This window comes from Mytilus californianus, unplaced genomic scaffold (assembly GCF_021869535.1).
Source record: "Mytilus californianus isolate M0D057914Y unplaced genomic scaffold, xbMytCali1.0.p SCAF_45, whole genome shotgun sequence".
In the NCBI taxonomy this organism is placed as follows: Eukaryota; Metazoa; Mollusca; class Bivalvia; order Mytilida; family Mytilidae; genus Mytilus; species Mytilus californianus.
The window spans coordinates 689,333-710,334 of NW_026262696.1; the positions used below are offsets into that span (position 1 = coordinate 689,333).

The 21,002-nt window shown below is 30.9% G+C and overlaps 2 long non-coding RNA genes across 2 annotated transcripts; one reads left to right on the plus strand and one right to left on the minus strand.

The window, feature by feature from the left end:
- Window positions 1–1,874: 1,874 nt before the first annotated feature.
- On the minus strand, window positions 1,875–9,080 carry LOC127699963 (uncharacterized). The gene is made up of 4 exons (XR_007981316.1): window positions 8,963–9,080; window positions 4,986–5,194; window positions 4,267–4,391; window positions 1,875–3,782 (listed from the first exon to the last, which is right to left on the minus strand). It is a non-coding gene; the product is annotated as an uncharacterized LOC127699963 (long non-coding RNA).
- LOC127699964 (uncharacterized) lies at window positions 7,445–16,267 on the plus strand. The gene is made up of 3 exons (XR_007981317.1): window positions 7,445–7,505; window positions 11,127–11,243; window positions 15,249–16,267. It is a non-coding gene; the product is annotated as an uncharacterized LOC127699964 (long non-coding RNA).
- Window positions 16,268–21,002: the final 4,735 nt, after the last annotated feature.

Here is a 21,002-nt window from a genome sequence, read left to right on the forward strand (position 1 = left end):
TATTCAACACTGTAATTAAATCTTTGAATTTTGTTTTTATTGGTATACATATTTTGTTATCAGTAAATTAAAACCATACTAAATATTACACATATGTACTTTGACGGTACTACAATTTGTCGATACCTATAGTTTGGCATTGTACAAGGTCATGTTTTTACTGTTAAAGACGTCTTTACACTAAATACATTGGTTGTTAGATGTCTTCTGATTGATATTTTAGTCTTAGATACATGATTTTTTTCATTAGTTGTTATTGACTTTGAACTAGCTCTCAGTAACTGCGAGTACTCTCAGATCTGTACTTAGTGTCTTTTTGTTTTTGGGATGTATAAGTACCCGTCCACGTCCACTCTGTGGTTAGTTGGATGTATTTCTATTTGCTGTTACACCACTGTCTCAGGTTAGGAGGAGGGTTGAGCGCTCACAAACATATTTAACCCCGCCACATTCTTTATGTGCCAGTCCCAAGTCAGGAGCCTGTAGTTCAGTGGAAGCGTTGGTTCATGTCTGTCATATTTGTTTTTCGTAAATTGTTTTGTTATAAATTAGGCCGTTAGTTTTCTCAATTGAATGTTTTCATGTCGGGACCTTTTATATCCGACCATACGGTATGGGTTTTTCTAATTGTTGAAGGCCATACGGTTGCCTATAATTGCTAATATTTGAACTTTGGTGGATAGTTGTCTCATTGGCAATCATACACCGGGGTTGTAAGTTCGACCTCTGTAAACAGTCAGGAATGTTAAGATTTCCGAGCATCCATGCATTCCGAGTACCTAAACTTAGTAAACACATAAATTTGAATTAAATGTATTGGTTGTTGATTATTAACTCTCATTAACTTTGCACAAAATTAACAAATTCAAACAAATTTAATTATGAATAAATATTGAAGACATCTGGTATTCTTGTTTATACCTGGGTGAACTCACATACCTTATTTTTACAATCATAAAACACAACATTGAATAAATGCAAAATTGCAAGAGATACCCATATACCATATTTATTAAGTAACTAGAATGTTTAACCCAAAAGTACAAACAAGAACACAGTTTTAGACTTTGTAATGATATATATGACAGGAAGACATGTAACTTCATGTTATTATGAAAGAAAAAAAAAAGAATTACCGAACTCCAAGGAAAATTCAAAACGGAAAGTCCCTTATCAAGCTAAAAGCTCCACACCTCAAACGAATGAAATTCGTTCTCAACGGTGACAAATATTGAGAATTTTGTTTTGAAAACATATAAGACGCAATAGCATCACAACTTAATATAAAGGAAATATTGTAAATGCTATCTAAGTCTTGTTACTAACCACTGGGTTTGTTCTTACATGAGCATTACGTGAAACATTGTATGTTCACCCTTCCGGGGTACTTGAGATCATCCTTGGTTTTTGGTAGAGCTCGTGTTGATCAGTCTCCCGTTTTGTATATTGTGTTTTGTATTTAAGAAATAATTCCTTCATGTCATGCTCTATGCTCATTTTAACATGGGTAGGCATTATATTTGTCGATATTTTACACTGAGCGTTCCGTTTATTTCGATTCTAATAGGATAAAAACGGCGTTTTTATATGTCAAAGCGTACGAAAATACCTTAGGAATGTTTGGTCATTCATGCTTCCTCCCCATGAATCATGTACATTTCATTCTCATATTTAATTTTACTGTTCGGTGTGAGCCAAGGCTCCGTGTTGAAGACCTATACTGGTTTACTTTTATAAATTTTGACTTGGATGGAGATTTGTCTCATTGGCACTCATATCACATCTTCTTATATCTATTAATAAATTTAAAAACTAGTAGCAGGGTAAATATGTGATGTTGTAATAACAATATATATAAAATTTATATAAGCAGCTAAAATGTATATATTTTATTATGATAAAAAAGAAAATAACAAGAATGTTAACAGTAAGTTTGTGCGCATGTGTCAAACATATTTTGTGCTAATTAGAACACGGCTTTGTTTACAAAACGTAATAAGGACGTCATATTAGAATCTGCTGTTTGTTACTTGATGGTTTGTCGTTTTTGTTTTGCCATGGCATTGTCAGTCTATTTTCGGTGGACAATTTTCACTATCCCTTTTTTATCATTCGTCTCTCTTTTTTATTCTTCAACAATAATAATGCAAGAATGATTTTATTTAAAGCATAATGCATTCTAAATAAAGTAAACTGATTCCGTCTGGTCAGACAAAGCAGATGATGTTACCAATTTTCCTTAACAACATAGTGATTTACTGAAAAAAAAAAACGAACAGAAACAATGTTGAATCAGTGTTTCAGAATTATAAATAATATATAATTAGTTATGAAAGGTAATATATAAACCTTTCAACATAACGAAACTATTTCATATTATTTTGAAATTCACAAGGAAAGTATTAAGTTTGTTCTTGTTCAAATACATATAACGTTATATAGGTGTTAAATACAGATACTTTCAAATTAAAAGACTTTCCCAGCGTAAAATACTTGAAATTGCAAAAGGTTCTCGAAACAGCCGAAGGGAATATTACCAACTCTGTCCAACTGAGCAATCCCAACAATGTATATCGTTTCTGGATCAAAATTTTAATTTTACTTACAATACTTACTTATTCGCAAAATTAATGGTATAGCCCCACTAACTGGGCTCAATGAAATGAATCCTTTGCTCAGGTAATATTTCAAAGTGGCACATTTACATTCAAAATTTAATGAAACTACCATTCAAGAATTAATTAAAAGATTAGAGCGAAAATAAAACTTTTACAGATAATATAGAAAACTATTAAATTGAATGCTGATTCTGAAATCTACAGGCATTTCTATGTGCATTATTTGAATATTAATCAATCTTAATTATAAATTTGTTTTCTTTTAATCAGTTTGCCGTTGAAGAAACTTCCATGAACTGGTTGATTTTACAGAATTTTAATTGAATGATCCTTGTGTGATCTGGTATTAAGTTTTTTTCTTAACCAACAAAACAACCAACAAACATATACGGTCACCATGGCTTAAACAGAACATTGAAGTTCATTAATTTTCATTCAACTTATTGTCTATTTTTTTTAAACCACAATACATAAAATCAGCAGGGCATAAATGGACACATTGTTTTCTTTTTTCTATTAAGTATCTGATGCCTTCTTTATGGTGTTTTTCTTGCAAAACACAATATCGGCCAATTCTTTGATTTTTGCCTAACCTCTTCATAATTAAAAGGTTAATACAAACGTTGAATATTAACACAAGCACCATAGGAAAAATCAAGCTAGAATAACCCATCTAGCAAGAAGTGTGTGTTCTGTCATCAATAACTTAGATGTCTTTGGGAATGAAAAAATAATAGCAAACCAAATACATAATGAATTGTTAATGAGTCTCCCATGTCTGTTAAATTTATAATGTTAAACAAATCTGCATATTTTATAAGTTAAATTTCAAACTGTTTCAACTGTTTCAATACACAAACAAGAGTAATAAAACAGTTTTTTTTAGAAAGTGTGATCCTTTTAGATATTTCGAGTGACTTGTATATTGTATATAAATATTGAAACATCAATAAAAATTCCTATGTGTTCTGTGCTAAAATATTAAAGATGTTAAACTGCATCCACATTTGTTTAAAAAACTTTATGAACAGGTTTATTTTGATGTGTTACAGCTTAGAATGGTGTTTCCATCACAAAATTTATCAGGTGTTGTGTTAATAATGTCCAACTTGGTAGATTCATTGGTACTGGTATTCACTATTTTATTCATCAAAAGACAATTTCCTAAAATAAAACAGAAATTATGTTCATCTCACTCAAAATATCATGAATATTTCCAACAGTAGTTCAAAATTGAAGCATTTTTGGAAAAGGGGTGTAAAATGAGTACGTAGAGTGTGTGCAAGTCATACCTATGAGTGAAAGGCAGAAATTATTCTTTCGTGAAGGTTAAATTGAACGGAATTAAATGTTGGAATGAAATACGATCCATTATTTTTTAGATTATAATACTAAAAAAAAACAGAAACAGTGTCCATTTAAAATAAGAATCCTGAATATATTCACAACCTACCTTTTTAAACTCTGCATAATATATAACTTTGAAATTGAAGCTGTTTGCAATAAAACCGTGGTTACTCCGTCATGTTCGCGGAATGCACACATAGACTGTTTTATAAAAAGGAAGCGTAATTAATTTCTTCCTCAAAATTTATAGATTTTTGAAAAGAGGATAGACATCAAATGTGACAACGAAAATAGTCCTTACCTTTTAGGGTAATCACGCTCCACATATTTGTTTCCTCTGACTAGAACTATTATACATACTGGTGTCCGTTATACTATACAACATAAATGTTGGCAACCATAATCTTTTTCGCTTCTAACGGGAAGCTGCAAACATATATTATAGATTAAAATGACACATATGTACTAAATACTTACATCTTCATTTTACCGATATAATTCTATATGTATGCACAAACCTACATATAAAAATTTACCGACACATCAGACTTTATAAATGACCAGACACCCGAAGTTGTTTAAAACGGTACATGTATCATGACTTTAAATATTTAATAAAAGTAAATGACATATTTAAAAAACCATTCTATTTTAAGAATTTATTCATTGAAACTATTTTCAAAATTGAATTACTTATACTTAACTTGAATATATTACCTATTTATTAAAAAAAAATAATATAATTCTTTTTTAAGTTCCTTACACATAAGTAAACGTTAATCCGGTTCACTTCAAAATTTCTTTTGACCATACCATTAAAATATTATTGAATATGGCAAGTGGATATGCGGACTTATCTGCATTTAGAGAAGAATATACATGATATATGACGACAAAATTGCTGATTAAAAAAAAACTAATAAAAATTTGTTTTAAGCTAATTAAAGGGTTATAATTTTACTGTACTGTTTAAACGAAAGTCATTATTTTACAAACGTAGTAAAACAAGCCTCTTCGTACCTTGAGAAAAATTGAGAATGGAAACGCAGAGTATGTCATCTACAAAAAACCCGACCAAAGAGGAGAACACAACTTAACGCCTACACCAATTGTATCCATAACATTCTTTCTTGTACTGTCTCCTCTGCTTCTAGCCAAGAAATCCCATCATCTTTCGTTTTACTTTCCACAGTTCTTCTCCATTATTTGTATCGATAACATCACTGCAACTAAAATTGATTCCGAATTAGCTTTACTTTATAGCAATAGTTTGCAGAAAAAAAAAAACCTCACAGGCTGTACCGCTGTGACCTTTCTAAAGAAAAAACTATTAAATAATTTGTTATACATGTTAATGGTAGCAAAGGGATATTCAAACTCATGATAAGTCGAAAACAAACTGACAAGTGTAAGTGCTGCTCGCAAAATGATGTTGAAGATAAGTCATGTTTTCAATAAATTATTCATTATATAACAGTTTATATGGCTATTGTATACATCACTGTCAACATATTGGTACTATAAACGAAAAGGGTTAAGGGTAAGTTTGACGGCGGATGATAAAACCAAACCCAAAAGTTTTCTCAAGCACATTTTGATTTAGAGCAAAACTCTTTTCTCTCGACGGATTTAAACAAATATTCATTTATAATGAATCCTCCTAAAACAAATGGGTACTCCAAAAACGCATGTAGGAACTGGGATATTGAGGATATATTCTGAATTATACTAAATTCTAGGATGATCCAGGATATTACTGAAAACAGAAGGTACATGTAGCATTATTATTGATTCTACTGGATTTTTTTTACATTACTCCTTATTTTCACAAATGTACTTGACATGTGAAAAAAAAATATAATATGATGCCATTTTCAATACAAAATTGCAAACAAAATATTGTAAGATACATAAACGTTCATGAAATTCTTGTATTTATTATGATAATAATAATATACAATGACTGTCTTTAAATGAGAACAATGTGTGGTTTTGTTGACTTTATAAAGACTGATATTTATTGATGCCAACGTTAAAATGAGTAAAGATCATCGATTGGAAAGTACAATAATTTCTTGTTTATTCATATGTGTCTGATACAAACGGTCATGCTTATAAGATTTTCTGAAATATGCCATGACACTCACAAACAAGGACGGGTTCCTACGGATTATTTGTAAATGCCCTTTTTTGATTTCATTTGAACTTCATAAAGTTTTTTCCGAAAAGCTAGTTTTTCTCTGTATTGTAAGAAATATGTTTTTCGACAGATATAGCCTCTCTTTTCGAACTTGCGCTAAAACAATTGTTTCCAATTAGAAGGTTCCTTGGTTATAAGGGCTTTCAGTGTCAGTCGTTGTATATAGCTGGCAGTTTGCACACCTTTTGAAAGACTCTTAGCGTTCATGATCTTTACTTTTTATTTAAGTTTTGAGCATTATCATAGCTCTTTACCATGATTGAACTTTCGTTCTAAAATGCTGTACGTAATCTCAAAATAATGGATTTCGTGACACCGTCCGATTCTGCTATCATATATCTATTCTAAATTATAAAATAAACATTTAAAGATGTTCGCTTCTATGATTCCAAATAACAATATTTTTAAAAGACTGTTATAAATTGAAAGAATATGAATAAAGGAATTTAAAAAGCAGAACAAAATGAAGGGTGTATGCGCTTGTTTTCAAGATATAAGCCTTTGAAAATTTGTTGGGAAGTGATTCCCTCTAGATTTTTCATTAAATTAATAAAATAAAAAACAAAAGGAGCTAACATCCTTAACTGCTGGTAAAGCATGCCTCTGAAAAATTCATTATTACTTTGAAGTTTAAACCTTGTTTGTATAATTTCGTAATCCATAAAATGACAACCTGCAAAACAAAGCTTTGGGATATCATATGGTCCCCGAAAGTATACATTTAAAAAAATAAAGACAAAACTGATTTTTCTCTATCACAAAAATATTGATTTTTAATGATTTATCATGTTAATCTGTAACCTGCTTGTCATAAACTTCGAGGCTAAAATATATCTTTAAGGGCGACCCTTATCAACCCCGGCGATTTATTTTGTTTAAATTTCTCTTGAATGAGTAGGATAGGTCCTAGCCACAATCTTAAACTCATTAAAACATTTTAAAACTGTGAAATAAGTTACAGTATTAGTATCTGATAACAATGTTTGGAGAAAAGTATATAGAATGATGAAAATGTCATTTTCAGTGATATTAACATGATTGTGTTCCAATTATTTCTCGTATGACATTATCCCGTTTGCTCTGGTCAGTACGAAGCGTAGTAATACATGATCGATATTACAATGAATATATAACAATAAAAAGAAATTTTGCATGTTTCTTTTTATTTGAGAAATATTAATTGACAGTACGTTGATTCGATTGCATCGAAATATTAATTAATTCTGTAAAGAATTGTTAGATCGACCCTTTTTTATACGAACTATCTTTCACGGATGATGGTTGATATCATTGACTGGCATATAAACGTGTAAAGTCATATGGTAACAGTATCATACATGGTAAGCATACGACAATGGTTAACACAAAATCAATATTAATTATCGATACTTGGGATAAATTGTAACATTTTATGCAATAAAATTATTTCAGAACTTTTGATAATTATTTCGAAAGTTAGAAATATCAGAAGAAATGAAAAAACTAGGTCGCCATTTTAAATGGAGAATCCCATTAGAACACCGTTTTGTAGAAAAATGAGTTGTTTTATACATGTCATAATCAGTTAGTTTTCTAGAGAATTTGCATTTGACATATATAATGTGTATTTATGTCTTTCAGTTTGATATTCATCTCTGGGTTTTTGCTTGGTCATTTTTTCTTAACACAACAGCTAAGAGGAAGCAAATAATGAATCTCAATTAGTTATATAAGCACAGAATATGATATCATTTTTTTTCGATAAAAAACTACCTCAATATACGTGAAAAAAAAATCGTCATTGAAAATAGTTCTTATATTCAACTATAAGACATGGGCAGGATTAGGTAGTTTTATTCAATTTCTTTAATTTTAGAAGGCACATGCGCAGTGTTTTCTTTCAGTACTTAATATATATAAATATCAACCACTCAACATTGACGTCTTAAAAATAAATTTCGTGGGTAATTTAAAATATTACGTGTGTTTAAGTGTTACCTGATATACATTTAAAAGTTATTTGTCGATTTCTGCTATTTTAAAATCATATATATATATATATATATATATAATTATACACATGATTGCATATACATTTAAAATACACAATGATATATTAATATACATGTCTGTGAATATTATCTTCTCTATTCATATAAACTATCAATATTAAATTGCATTTTTTTGCAAAGTCATCATCCATTTAAATGTTCTGATTTAATTTTTGTAAACGAATAAAGGATGAAGATTTTTTTTGAAAAGTTCCAACTACCTGTTTATTACTTTTTTGTCTGCAAAAACACCAAATCACTTTACTATTGAGACGAATAATGTTTAAAGCAACGTTTTCTCTTACTACCTTTTTTCATAATAGTTACCAAAACATTATTCAATGGGAAATATTTCTTTAATGTTTAAGGGTGTTGGGGCTAGAATAATGACGTTTATATTTGTAAATTAAGAATAGTTGTTATATCTATCCTATTTATGACGCATCCGAGATTTTACATTAAGAGACAGGTATAACTTATAAAAAAGAAATAAATTTATTATCTAAGAATTTTTTTACTGTTCTTAAAACATGTAAAACATTAAATAATTATTTTCATTTTATTTATTCGTACATTTTTAATTGACTAAACATATACAAATGTAAGTATTCAGAATATACAGGTAGCAATCTCAGTTACTGTATTATTTGAATTATAAATGAAACCGAATATAAATTAACAAAACAGACTAAAACAAAACAATACTTTGTCTCGCGAAAACAAATTCAAATATGAATGTTCCCTTCAAGAAATAAATGTCTGCTTACCTTTGAGCACAAGAGAATGTGAAATTTTAAATACTTGGTATTTTAATTTCATGGTAAGAAAATCCAGCTATCAAGTACGTTATTCTTTATTCTTTTTATGTATACCAAAATTTGTTATTATGCCAATATACATATATAATGTAAGTATACAGGTATACTTATATGAAGTATTTAAATTACGGAACAATCTTTTTTCTAAATTTTAAATTCAGGCTACAATATGCATTTTGATATTCGTTTTTATCACGATAAATAATAAATCGCATATCCGTATATGTACGTAACACATCTTACAGTAACCGTAATCAATAATGATAGTATATTTTTTTAATATAAAGGTGTTGAAATCTTATTACGTTTTCAAAAGTATTAAAATGAGTAGTATAAAAACTGAACGTAAGTACACACTCAGTATTTTAGGGGTAAACTTTACTTTAAAATGCAGTGTTTATACCAGAAATTGTCCTGAATATCCCTTGTCCTCAAAACCGATGTAACAGTTACAAAATTTTCATTCATTACTAGATTATTAAAGGTGGTGTATTCAAGTTAGATGATGAATGTACCGCCGCTTAATGTCAGGCATCCGAAGCGCTTTTATGTTTTAACTCAACTAGGAATGTTCCAACCCCAACATTTGAAATGACGCATTTATCAATACGTCTAAAATTCCTGTTTTAAAGCCTAATCATCGTGTATGACTCATGAATTAATTTAATCAGAGTAATACTACGGGTTTTGCTAGTCCTCATCATACTTGATAATAATTTGTTGATGTTGACCGGATTTCTTTTTCTGATCATCTCTTCTTGACATTTTGCGAAATGACTTTTTTGCTGTAAAATATTTCACCAAGTATCATTTAATATACAACAGAAACATCTAAAACTCAAAATTTAAAGATTAAAATAAGTAAATGTCGTTTGGTGTATTAAAAATTTTCAGAAACAATTTTTTAATATCAAGCGCAGATAAGTATATTGAATTTTTATAGGACAATTTGGGTTTTAGGATAATTGAAGAAAATAAGGCCAATGACCCCCTATTTGTATTTCATATTTCGGAAGTAGTTATGAAATGGAATTCTCCCATTGAATTTAATCCAATTATATCGTCTAATGTCTCTTTATTAAGGAATTTAGTATCCCGTATATAACCCATATAAAATAACTATGATTTCGCTCAAATTCAATGCATTTCATTTGATTACGGACTTTCCGTTTTGAATTTTCACAATCACACCTGTTTCTCATTTGTAAAGGTTTAAACGTTGGATTTGATGGGGATTAGAAAATGTTACACTGTGACAGCTACCTTACAGACAGTATTTCTTATTGTTTTTAGTTTACTAATGGTACCGTCAAGTGTATCTCGATATACGTAAAAAGCTTAAATTTACTTCGATATGCCTGTTTATCCATACTAAAACGAATATGCGTATATTTAAGAAGAAAAATAAACAATGAACGATGGATGTGTACTGATTGATAATTTGGTCTTCGATGCATGATATTTTTATTACTTGTTATTGGCTTTGGACTAGCTGTCAGTAACTGCGAGTACTCTCAGATTTGTACTTAGTGTCATTTTTGTTGTTGTTGGGATGTACAAGTATACGGCCACGTCCACTCTGTGTTTTTTGGTAATTTGTATTTCTATTTGTATCCATCTGATGAGTTAAGCCTTTTTCAACTGATTTGCATAGTTCGTTACTATGTTGTACCATTACACCTCTGTTTCAGTTTAGGGGAGGGTTGGGATCCCGCTAACATGTTTAATCCTGCCAAATTCTGTTTGTATGTGTCTGTCCCAAGTCCGGAGCCTGTAATTCAGATGTTGTAGTTTGTTGCTGTGTAACATATTTGTTTTTCGTTTTTTTTTTGTACATAAATTAGTCTGTTAGTTTTCTCGTTTAAATTGTTTTACAATTCGGGACCTTTTATAGCTGATAATGCGGTATGGGCTTTGCTCATTGTTGAAGGCCGTACGATGACCTATAGTTATTAATGTCTGTGTCATTTGGTCCCTTATGAAGAGTTGTCTGATTGGCAATCATACCACATCTTCTTTTTTTTAATACGATATACGACATACGACAGTAAACGTTGCCAATGTTATTATTACTATGAATATCAATAACATCTATAATTTTTGCTCTCCATAGGCTCTTCCATCTGAAGATGTACCATCGACTAAAGACCAAAAGGAAAGAAAACGTAATGGAGTTAACGCGTTGACTAACACATTTTCGGTAAATGGACGAAAACAGAGAAAAATGCAGGTAACATTTCGTTTTAAATAAAAACCATGCTGCAGAGCATTTTGACTATATTCTCTGACTTGATACATCAGTGCATTTTAATCGAATGCAAAAGGCTGACAAGCAGGTCCATAGTAGAGGAATGCCTTCTTAAAACATTAAACTTTTTGTAGTTCATTGTTAAATTTTGAATTTGTTGGTTTTTTCCTTTAGTTTTGATGAATTGATATAACACCGTATTCATTTGATACAAATATGTTATAATAACTATGTTTGCTTAATATGAACATATATGTACGTAAATCAACAAGAATTTCACTTTATTGTGATTTTTACCGTTCTGGTGGTATATTATTCATCCGATTACACAAACTAATACAAAACATGTATGACTAAAACGGTCACTCAGGATAAGAAAAAGGAGTTCTGTTGCAGTAAGCATTTCTTTCAATGTCTATTTAGAGGTGATATAGCGTACTAGTGGTCTTGTAAATGTCCAGGTGAATTTTCGTTATGACTAAATAAATAGAGAGGACAAGTTTCGGCCATCAACATTAACATTCAAGGATAGTGATGTTCAAATGATTCGTTTCAAACCATCTTTTTTTAAATAAATCAATGAACAAATTTCAAGGAACACTTCAATTGAGTCTGGATATAAAATAAAAAGATGTGATATGATTGCCAATGAGACAACTATCCATGTTTGATTTTGTCCATTTTGGAATATGCATGACTTTGTCTGTAATATTTCCTTGGCCGGTTTTTTGAATTATCATGTTCAATCAAATGTCTTCTATATGCTTATTGCAGGTATAACAGTATAATGTAATCTCTCTTTAATAAGTAATACATATAAAAAATGGAAAAACAATACTTTTACAGCACTGCCTCTGCGGAAATTCGGGTCTTATTAAAACACTTTACAAATATTATCTACACATTCACATATCACATGTGTAGTTAAAATCAGTGATTCTCGAATCAAAAGAGTTAAAAGGCCAAAACAATTAAAAAGTATAATAGCATACATATTATCATCCCTGACTTAAACATGTTAAATCTGTTTGTAATTGATGGACGCAAGTAAATTCAGTTTAGCTTACCTCATTTTTAATATTTTTTAATAATGTTTTATATACCATTGGCAATAAAACTGCAAAAAAAATCAATACCCTTAGAAATCTGAAAGTACTGTTTCATATAAATTATATTGAGGAACATATTAGCAAATGATGTATTTTTGGCATTAAGGGAACATTTAAGTAACATCTTTTCTCGGGAAGTATATTGCATACACAGAAGAATAAAACACTGTACAGCATATATGCTAAAGGTCAAAACCTCTAAGACACTGTAAACATCTAAAAAATTGAAAACAACACGTTTAATAATTTCATAATAAAAGATAGTGACATTGTACTGTATATACTTGTATCTGACAAACACATTGATTTCCGGGTTAAGGGCTTTCAATAAGACCATATAACTCTTGATTATCTGATTATTTAAACCTGTCACAGCCAAATTATGTCTACCGTCGCTTCCCAAATATATCCGATTATTTTTTTTTACTCTAACGTGTCAATTTTACCTTACAAAAACATGTTCGGCAATTTCTATCCACTGAAACTTGTCAATTCAAAGAGGACAGAACGTCTTCATACGTTTAGTGCTCATATGTTTAATCAGCGTATGTGTTAACTGTAAATATTTCTACATGTGGAGCAGGATCTGCTTACCCTTCCGGAGCACCTGAGATCACCCCCAGTTTTTGGTGGGGTTCGTGTTGCTTAGTCTTTAGTTTTCCATGTTGTGTCATCTGTACTATTATTTGTCTGTTTGTCTTTTTATTTTTGGCCATGGCGTTGTCAGTTTGTTTTCGATCTATGAGTTTGACTGTCCCTCTGGTATCTTTTGTCCCTCTTTTCTATTTAAAACAAATAATTGTCTGGGTCAGAATTTCACAACATTAAGGCGTATTACTCTTCATATATCATTTAAACTTTATAGATATCGCTTGGTGGCAATGGGAAATAACTCTATTTAAGAAATATTTTGGTTACTTTTGAGTGGGAAGTAAAGATTTTTAAGCTTTCTCAGCATTACATGATTAGGTGGTTGATAACAATTTTTGACTACGGAACGGAAGATACTTGTAAAAATAAAACAGTTTATTATGTTTAAGTTCGTACCTTAGAATTGTGTTTTGCCATTAAACACCGTCCTTCAGATTAGCCTCCTTTTACATGACACATTGAAAATCTATCCCGAATTTCCTACAAACAAGGTAGCTTTCTTTAAAATAGCTTTAACAGTCAAGTTCATGTTGTAAATGTGGGATTATTCTTTCGTTTTTTTTTTTTTCGTGCGTCCCTGTGTTACAGACGTTGTATAAAAATCCTATGCTTTCCATATGAAATGGATTTCTAGAGTTGCTTTACTCCATTGAATTTTGTTTTGTGTATACAATATGTTTTTTTAAGGTTGTCGCCGTTTTAAGACAGTTAATGTCGCGATTCAATTATGTGCTAAGTTATTGTTTTCATATGATAACTGTAACACACGGATAAACCAAGTTAATTCTATCCAAACTACAGACATTTAAAATTATTAATATCATTACCTTGAATGAAATGTTAAAAGGGTGTTGAGGCTTTGTCTGTAACCTACAAGAAATGTGTGTGTTAAAACAATACTTATATTTGTAAAGTACAAGCTGTGAATTGAAGAAATTTTAAATTTACACCTTCATTGTTCGATTAACTGCCAAAGATGAAATAATCAGCTCTCATTAAACTAATAGATCAAAGGGAATGTGGAATGTAAGTCAATGAAGAAGCGATGTCTTGAAGAAATATTAAAGATAGTATTTCAATTTGAATTATACGTTTTAATAGTGTATCAAAGTTGTATGATTAATTAAAAAATTAAAAACACAATAAATAGCCAATATTTGTAGTATTAACCGAGATATCTAAAACATGCAATTTGTAAGATCAAAAGAACCAAGATTTTTTTTATAACTTAAAAAACAATCCTGACACAGTATTCAAACTAGTAGGACACGGTTGTGACAAAAAGAACTAGTTTCCTTCAAAAAAATTTATACCGTACGCCTCACATTTATTGTTTTGAAACATAGTTCGACATATACTGTTAAAATTGAGCCCGAAAATAAAACATGCTACACCGAAGAACAAGAGGTCAGTTTCTCATTGACAATTGTTTTGTTGAATTTAGAAATATAATTTTCGAGTAGGTTATCTGCATTCTTATGGGAACCATCTGTGCACCTCTGCTTGCAGACATTTCCCTTATGTTCCTATTACATGTATGAGTCGGATGTCCTTCAGACAATTGCCAATAACAGGAAAATCAAAGAAGCTAGATTATCCTATTTAACAAAAGGTATATTGATGATGTTCTTTCGATTAACAATCCAAACTCATTTGTGGTCCCATTAATAAATCCTTTAAATATTAGCGAAACCACAGATACAGCTTCCTCTTCCTTGTTTCTAGACTTTTACCTCGGATTTGACAACTGCTGTCACCTCAGTACCAGAATCTATGAAAAAAGAGACGGATTTTGAAATTATCAATTTTCCTCACATTTACAGCTTCATACCAACATTACCCGCGAATGGCGTATACATTTTTTAATTCATACAACATTCAAGAGCTTGAAGTTGCAACTCAGACTTTCTAAATTGTTACATGTGTCTGAGCAAAAAATTAATGAGCCAGGGTTTAATCAAAGAATGTGATATTCATAATCATATTTATTGTAATTGTATACTGATGAAGATTATAAGTAAGCCGATATGGTTAAACAAAGCAATTACTAAAACAAAGAAGGTGGTACAGTTCCTGTGCTTCCATGTTACTGTGCTAGTAAAAACAAAAACTATGGATTTTTTTCACATCTTAAATGTATCATTATATAATACCTATTTATTCTAAATTTGTACATAATTTCAAACATAAATTAAAGTTTTATAGTTCTGTATCTTCTATTTTCAAGACCGGAAAGGAAAAGAACAGCAAGTATTTGCAAATATACAACCAATGGATAACACAGAAGGATCGTCATCTTATAAGAAGAAAACAAATCAGGGAAATGAAAAGGCAGAAACAAGAAATACAGAAAAACAGAAAAGAAGATAGTATTGGATTCATGCATACTGGTCGTATAAATGAAATTTACGATCCCTGCATCGTTCCTTACAACAGAAAATTTTCACGACGTGTTATTTTCATTGATAGAAATAAATCCATCGAAAAGCAAAACGATTATGAAAATGGACAATCATTTTGTCGCGCTTTTTCAAAATTAAGAAATAGTTCCCAAAACGAATATCCAATTAACTTAAACATCCCGGAAGCACGTGGTTATACATATGATACCCATAGTATTGATGATCCGATGGTTTGTGATTTGAATTTACGGTGTAATAGATTTGGAAGCACTTTAGTATGGACCTTGGCTGACCCCCGAATCACAATTGATTTAAATCTAAGGAACAATAGGCCGATCGAATCGCTGACTTTTTCAGAATCGATTTTATCATATGAAATTCCTACTTTTGGGCATACAAGAGTAATACCTTCAATAACACTTGGACAAACCAATCAGATATCAGCCTATACGCTTGGACAAACTCGACCACTTTGAGTACGTTGATGTAGTTCAGGCGAAAACAGTATGGATTTTTGAATTTAAATGAACTTTGTTTAGTGTACGAATAGTCAAAAAACGCTTTTGAAATTATTGATAGCCCTTCTTGAATTATTAGAACTAATAATAAAAATGTCAATTGTAGAATCTAACGCAAATTCCCGTTTAAATTAATTATATCTGTATGATGATTAGATACACTTATCTTCATCATGCTTACGAGTTATGATATTTACAATGATCCTCCTTGAAAAGAAATTGTATTTTTAACTCAGCATTTGTTTGTAATTAGCTGGAAATGCCTTACATGGTGTTGTTTAGACTAGGCAATAAAAAGATACCAACAATAAAGATATTATCAATGATTAATGTAAATTTTTTTAATTGTTCTGTAATCGATCATAATTGGAACAATCTGTGATTGTCATAGCTGAGACATTGTCCAGCCTTACCAAATGCAAATGAGGGAATCGTTTTAAATGTACCAAAACCTTTTTATTGTATGATAGTCATGTCATATCTAACTAGGTGTATACCATATACCATATATAATTCAATACTTTTGATTTGGCGTTGCTGTTACTTTGCTGTTATTTCGAAGAACCAGTAAAAAGGAACGCTGCTATTGATTCAGCAGAACAAATCCTTCATTTTCCTTAAATACAAAATTATTGTATTCTTCTGCATCAACAGTTTCGTTAGCCTTATTTTGATATTATAATGACATTTTCGAAGTGATGACTTCAACTCCCTTAGGCAATGTTGACCTTAAATGGTTTTGATGAAACATTAAACCATTGAGGAACATATAATGGTATATCCAGAAAATTGTCGTCCGTTCATGAACTTACAAAATATTAAGAAACTTAGGTTTCAACTCCCTCAGGCAAAGTTGACTTTAAATGAATTTAGCTATCATTTTATATCCCTTTTTGGTCATATAGCTTTTCCATTGTTTCGGTTCTATTACAATCTGAGCATTCAATTATCAGGCTTTGGGCGTCCCTAAAGAAGGTAAATCTATAAAAGCGCTTCGAACGCAACGAATTTATAAAGTGTTGTTTTCATTTTTTACAGCACTGTGTCGATACCTTCTGTTAGTGGACTATCCGTCCCCGACAGTATCACCACATCAGTAGTCAGTACTTCTGTACTGGCATGATTTATAACAAACCTTTCTTAAAACTGTCTGTTTATGAATTTAGAAATGATAGAGAAACTGAGGTTTCTACTACTTGAGGCATATAGCTCTTTAACTGTTTTGCTTCTTTGATATCCTTGGCAGATATCGTATCTGAAGAAGGTAAGTCCAGAAAAGCGCTTCGAACGCTTAAAATTTATTCATTTTTGTTGGTCTCCTGCAAATTCATTTTGTACAAGTGTATATTAAAAACAAATATCAAGGAGGTAAATGCTCAATGATGCTATGACAAAATCATTCTCAAAAGTGGAGGTTTTTAGAGCGCAATGTGAATCAAACTATCCAAGGAGTGGATGACAAATGCCTGAATGATATTTTGCAAGGGAGTATTACTCTTGCATCCGTCTTTTTCTCTTTTCCACAGTTACCTCAAAAATCATACAAGACTGACGTAATTCGGTATACATCACAAAACGTCACGGATATCAGAAAATGCATATTTTCAAAATGCACATTTTTACACGCTGGTAATACCTTTACTAAACTGTTAACGTGTCAGGTCATCGGTCCAAGTCTAGGCATTTAAAGTCAATTTGAAAGTAGCCCAAAGACTGGATACAGATATAAAATTCTTACAGCTGATTATCCAACAAAATTCATCAATTTGAACAAGACTGGGATTAAAATTTTTCATAAAGTTATCAAGGATTCACAGTTGATGGTCACATATTGTTTTCGGGTCATCAGAAAGGTGATCACAGGCAGGTCAAAGGTCAATTAATTACAAACAACATGAACTCTAGACGAACTATTTTTATGACCTACAACTTGCTGTTGATTCGCAGAACCAATAAAAATGAACGCTGCTATTGATTCAACAGAACAAATCCTTTATTTTACTTAAATACAAAATTGATCGGACGGACACTGACTATTGGACAAGAATAGATTATTCACTAGGATTGATTTACCAGCTTAGTTAAAATATTGTGATAACAGGAGATTTGAACTCTGATTTATTTTCAATTCATAATAATAAATTATATGATACAATGAATCTTTACACTAGAAAATGTAATATATAAACCGACAAGGATGACTGGACGCAGAAGCACATTGCTAGACCCGATAATAATCAGCGACACCATTAAATATTCTATTGCCGACGTACTTAAATTACCGTCTGAAATAAGTGATCACGATGCTTCTTTAATATTTTTAGAATGTCCGAGATTTGTATCCAAATTATTCAAAAGAGAAATTTGGTTGTCCGATAAAGCAGATTTAAAAATATTTTCTTTAGGACTTTATTCTGTTAGTTGGAATGAACTTTTTCTGATGTTGAGGATGTTGACGAGATGTGCAATACATTTACTCAAAAACTCCTTGACATCACAAGGCAGAGCATCCCAACTCGACATGTTTATATACGAAACAATGACAGACCATGGTTTGACAACGTTAACGAGCTCGTAGAAGAGACCGATTTCGTAAAATAGCCTTAAAAACTAAAAAAAATCTGATATTAATAAATACAAAAAAACAGAGGAATAAAGTAAATAATTTGAAAAAAGCTGCAAAAGAAAAATTAAAAAAAACTTGGATAATATCATCTTAAATAACTTGGCTAAACCCAACACTTATTGGAAGAAAATGAAAATGCTCATAAAATCCAATAAAGGTTTTGGTGATTTACCTCCACTTAATATTATTATACACGATGAAAGCATAGATGATATAGTGATCGGAGACGACGAGAAATGTAATCTCTTGAATAAATATTCTGGTCTGATTTCTTCCCTAGAGGAGGAAGGTGTTCCAATCCCTGAATGGAACAATATTGTTTTAAATGATTTAGTAATTGAAAAAAATGAAATAGTTGATACAATAAAAATTTAGACCCTAATAAGGCATCTTGTCCAGATGTCATAAATCATAAAATGCTGAAAATGTGTCCTAAAAAAATAGCAATTCCTTTAACAATAATATTTAATAAATCCTTACAACAATGTAAATTTCCCACCAGCTGGAAGACTGCAAATGTAATTGCTTTTTTTCATAAAAGAAAATAGTTCGTTATCATCTAAATATAGGCTAATATCGCTTTTAAGTTGTGTAGGGAAAATAATGGAGCGAGTTGTTTATAAACATGTCTTCAATCATCTACATAAAAATAAATTAATATATGAATACCAGTCTGGTTTTCTTCCAAAATGTTCAACAGTTCACCAGCTTTTAGAAATTTACAACTGTATTTGAAAATCACTAGAAAATAACGAAATTAGCTGTGTTGTTTTTTTTTACTTTTCTAAAGCTTTAGATAAAGTTTGGCATCAAGAATTGTTACATAAAATGAAGTCATACGGTGTGGACGGGGATTAATTGAATTCGTTTAAAAGTTACCTGAACAACAGACAACAGCGAGTTGTTATTAAAAACAGTTTTTCAGCTGGTGTCCCATAGGGTTTTGTTTTGGGACCGATTTTATTCATTATTTATTAAAGATATTACTGAAAATTTGATCTCTTTATGTAGATTATTTGCAGATGACACATCTCTCAGCTACTCTAGTCGTGACACGGCACAAATAAAATCAGTGATCAGTCACGACATGAGTGAGCTGAGCGATTGGTCTAAGGAATGACTGATGTCCTTTAACCCAGAAAAAAACAGAAATTATATGTCGTTTTCATTCATACATTGAAACTCAGGAAATGAATTTCATATTCAATGGTAAGAATATTTGAGTTACAGATTTTCATAAACACTTGGGTGTTTCATTTAGTAGAGATGATAAATGGAACACCCATGTGGAAAGTATCATAAAAAATGTACTTAGCAAATAAAAGTACAGATTAAGAAGGAATAACTTAGAAAAGCTATACTTGACTTTTATAAGACCGTTACTCGAATATGCCTGTGAAGTTTGGGATAATATGGGTGTGGGTTATTGTGACAAATTAGAGCAGAGGCAGCTTGAGGCAGCCAGAATTGTAACGGGTCTTCCTATTTTTACTAGTAGTAGAATTATTTATGATGAGATTGGTTGGGAAACACTTGTTGAACGAAGAGAAAGGAGGCAGTTACAATTATTTTATAATAATCAACATAATAATGAACCAGCCTAACTTATGAATTTAATTCCACCAACAATCCAAAGTACAGCTGTTTACCCGTTACGTAATGGGAATAATATAATATACCCTTTTTGACTTTCATTGACCCATAGAATCCTTCATACCTTCATCTATACGACTGTGGAATAACCTTAATGTGGTGACCCGCAACATTGACTCTTCCTTTAGGTAAACTCAACTATATTTTGACTCAACTTAGAAGCTCAGCCTCTTTTTTTAATTATGATCTTAACAGAGTCAATATCATTTCAGATTCGTCTTGCAGCTCTGCGAATATAAAAATCAAACTATCTAATAATCTGAACTGGTTACCAGAGAACTCTCCACTAAATTTGAACATCTTAACCTCCGGTGATTCGTCAATAACTTATGATAAAAATGAAAGAATTTTAAAGAATGCATATGAATTTATTAAAGAGTCAAAGAGGTTTCTAATTGTATAATATAGCACACTAAAGTACATATACATGTATATTGTGTACAACCATTCACATCATCGCACATCATCTTTTTACATATCCAATATATATAATGTATTGTTTGCATGCATGCTTTGTAAATATTCTATTGTTATAAATTGTTCATGGGAGAAGACTTTATAAGTTTGATTAACTTGTGTCTCATCCCTTTTGCATATTTAGGCAATTAAAATATATTTAAACTAAACCAATTTGACAGCATTTCGTTTGCCATTGCAATAAGTCTCACAGCGCACTTCTTTTCTTTTACAGTCTTTTCTACATGGTTTGTCGAGGAATCCTTCACAGTTACTTTCGCATTCCATGCGAGATTCCTCACACACATCGAGACAATAATGGCCAT